This window comes from Centruroides sculpturatus, unplaced genomic scaffold (assembly GCF_000671375.1).
Source record: "Centruroides sculpturatus isolate CEXI.00-Female unplaced genomic scaffold, Cexi_2.0 scaffold68, whole genome shotgun sequence".
Lineage (NCBI taxonomy): Eukaryota > Metazoa > Arthropoda > Arachnida > Scorpiones > Buthidae > Centruroides > Centruroides sculpturatus.
In genome coordinates this window covers 2,935-6,879 of record NW_019384331.1, presented here as the reverse complement: position 1 = coordinate 6,879, position 3,945 = coordinate 2,935, and positions in this window count along the sequence as shown.

Below are 3,945 nucleotides of genomic sequence, written 5' to 3'. Positions count from 1 at the left end.
CTCATTGGCGTTTACTTTAGAGCTATGTGACGTCATGTTTAGCGAAATTGGTAAGCTCGGAGTGCTAGCTAGTTCGTTGTCGAGCTTTGCGCTAATTCAATATGGCTGCTCTCATGAAAAAATTACTTTCTGTACAAAGTACTAAAAATGGAATTAGTTTTCGAAAAATAAACGGCAGAAAATATTTTTATTGGTAAATTTCAATTATTTGTTGTGTAAAATGTTTACAATGATCTTTTTTTCATTGTAAGGTTCAATAGCTTTAGATGGCTTTTTTCATAAACAGAGTTAATTAATGTGAAAATTTAAGTTCGATTCATTGTTTATGATTAAAAGTGAGGTTTAACTAATACGCATTTGGAATCTTCAGAAATGTTATGTTCGGAGCATTAAGTAAATCGTAAAGAAATGAACAGCATTAATAATAATCCAAAATTACATAAGTTTGTATACTTGAATGAATTTTCACTTACATATGGGAAATGACTTCTCAAGAAATTGTATCATTTGAATACCATTTTTTCATTACAAACTAAACTTATATGATGACAGAGTAATACTTATTTCTATTGAAATAGGCTACTGCTTCTTCAGTTGATGTCTTAATAGCCATATGCTTTTCATCAATAGAGCCTCTAATTCCAGGAAAACCAGATTGGGTATAAAAAATTCCATTATTCTTACATCATCCTGCTGTGTGATGGCCAAGAGATCATTTTTCATTTTCATTTAACACTAACTTGTAAGAAAGAATTAACAACTTTATTTAAAATATTCCACGCAGTCCGTCTAAACATATTAAAACGATCGCCAATACCCTTAGAGGAAAGAAAAAAAAAAAAAAGTGTTTTGTATTTAATATCAATTATTTGTTAATTTTGAACTCAGTTTAGTTACACCACAACAAAACAACGTCACATCCATTCACTGGGTAAAACAATTGCTTTAAATATGTATTATATGTATGTATAATCTACTATTCTCTTATAAACTGCATCTAATTTCATATATTACTTCGTATAAACAAACCTGAATGATTCTTGATTTGCCAATGTCCATAGACAGCGTAAAAGCTGCTTTTGAGGAGACACGGGTCGTCTTCCAGAGGAAGTAATTTTTCGGTGTCTATAATTGGGCTTATTTTTTAGAGGAGAATTTCAAAACATTCTCTTGTAAGTCTAAGGTTGTTTAAAATCGGTTGGCTTATAAAAAGGTAGAGTCTCTTCAATAAAAGTTTCTATCTTTTTTATTTTACCTTACTTTTCTTTTTTCTTTTTTCATTTTTCTACAATTATATCCACAATAAAATCATCCTCGTCCGATTCGGAATCAAGTAGTTATATCTGTAACGTAACATTTAAAATAGCAGCTTTGACAATACTATTTGCAGGAAACCGCCATATTTCTTGTTAGCGTTCGCGTTTACTTTCGAACTGGACATGTAAGCATGAATACACATGCTAATGACGTCACTTCCGGTGTTCGGAAGTAGCACTATTAGCTCAGAAGTAAACGCACCCTTCATTAAGTCCGACCTCACTCGACATATGACACGTGACCACTTGATCTTTCAACTACCAAAATTTAATATCATCAATCCCCTAATACACAAACCTTCTTGTAAAATTTCAGAAATTTTCGACAAAAAGCACATAAGTTATTAAGGTTCAAAAGAGAGTGAACAAAACCATGCCCCACATCCAGACAGAAAAAACCCCAACTTTTTTTTGCATTTCTAATCGCCCCCTCATCATGAAAAAACGACCACATGGGGGCGTTTTTCTATGTTATGGGGGCGATTAGTAACAATTTATATTTTGGGAGGCGAAAAACAATTTTCTGGGCGATATATAGTAAAACATTATATTAAGAATAATTAGATATTTTATTCGTTATATCGTACAATAATTAAACAAACATTATACTAGTCACAAGTCTATTCAATGCAGTACAAATTTGGCATTGGCCCTGGCATCGGAATTTTGTAGTGAAGGGGTGATACTACGTTGAAGGGGGCGACGATTCGTTAGAGGTTGAGAAACACTGTTTTAGACCCTTCGAGGGACTACGGCCTTGCAGCCTAAAAACTGCATGCCAACTACAAACGTACAGGGTACAGCAGCCACATATATATATATATATATATGCCGTTCAGAGGGATCCTACCTTTCTCTACTGTCTATCTCCTCCCCCTTCCCTTACCTTCTTTTCTGTTGGGTAAATACAGTAGTTCGTGTGGCCGATGTCTTTCTTGTATATCTAACTCCGACCTCGATATTAACGAAAGACGGAAAGACATACGGATGACAGTGGGAATTTATAGGTTGTAATTTATAACCCTGGTTGGCTGCAATTTTCGAATGTTCAGTGTTGTTGTAGTTATTAATTTCATTTAAACGAACTCATACTAATATGGAGTATTAAACACCGGAAATTGTTAGTTTAACAATATGTTATGTAATGATGATAATTGCTACTAAAAACAAACATTAACAGGAAAATAGAAATGTTCTAATTTTACAATGTCGTGTGATTCGTTACTATAGCAAGTTGTTATGCTTGATAATCATCAACCTTGAAGTAACGAATGAAAACAAAAGTATGATTTTTTTACATATTTACACAACCTACAAAGCGTATTGCATCAACCAAAACGGCATAGTTAAAAAAAAAATGAATTCTTTCATAAAGGTAATGATGAACAACACATCTAAATTGAGGGATCAGTGAAGCAGTTCTTGTGAGCACTCAGAGTTAAATTTTTCTAAAATAACCAATCAAATTTCAATAATTGTCACTTGATAAAACACTGCTGCTTTTCAAGTAAGCATTGTAGAAAAAGTAATGAATGAAAATTAAATACGGTATAATGAACGTTGTCTTTTGTGTAATATGGAATTTTATAATGAAATTAAATAAAATATGCAAAATTTAAAAAAAATTGTGCAGTTTGAAAAAAATCAAATACATCCCTGTTTTATAACATTAATAACAATTAAGAAAATAAAAGCTTATAGATTTAAATTTGTCGGACGAATTGAAACTAAAACTTTTGAAGTTATATTTGCATAAATAAACTGATTATTTGATATATCTTATAAGAAGTTATAATAAAACTAGAACAGAATATATATCTCAAGTTCAATACAAATAATTATGTTATTCGAAAATATTAATAATTGAGTACTGTATAGTATTTTAAATGTTAAAATATCAGTTTATAAAATAAAAATTATACAATGTATTGTATACACACATTCCCGCACAAACATCACAAGTTTAATGCGTATTATAAAGTGTTTAATTAAATACACAGGCGATGTCACAACGACAACATTAGTCTCCCCAATCTCCCCATACAACAAACGTACAATACATAACAATCTCCGTTAAAAATAATATAAAACGCTAACAATTAAACAAAAAATATAAAAAAGCATAAAATTAAAAAGACTAAATTAAATGTTATGTAATACAGTATTCTTTTACAATTGGATTTGTATAAGTGGTACTCTACGCATAGAATATTTTCTATATTTACAACTCATTTATAATAATGGAAAAAAAATCTACAGTAGAACCCCTCTAGTCCGCTCTCGGCTAGTCCGTCACTCCGGTTAATCCGACCGTGGTCGGAGTCGAGAAACTTGTCCCGACTCGTCGGTGACTCACCGTCCGTGGCGTTTATCTATGTTCGTTACAGTACAGTATATGTTTTACATTGTGTGTACACGTATAGTTGTGTGTGTTTTCAACATGTCGGGAGTGAAACGTAAACACGTTACTCTTTCATTAAATGAAAAATTAGCAGTGCTACAAAGACTGGAGAAAGGGGAAGATTGTTTATTTTACTTTTTTCTGAAAATCCGACCATACCCCCAGTCCCAAAGGTGACGGATTAGAGGAGTTCTACTGTATTATTATATTAAGGCGACAGAAAGGAAC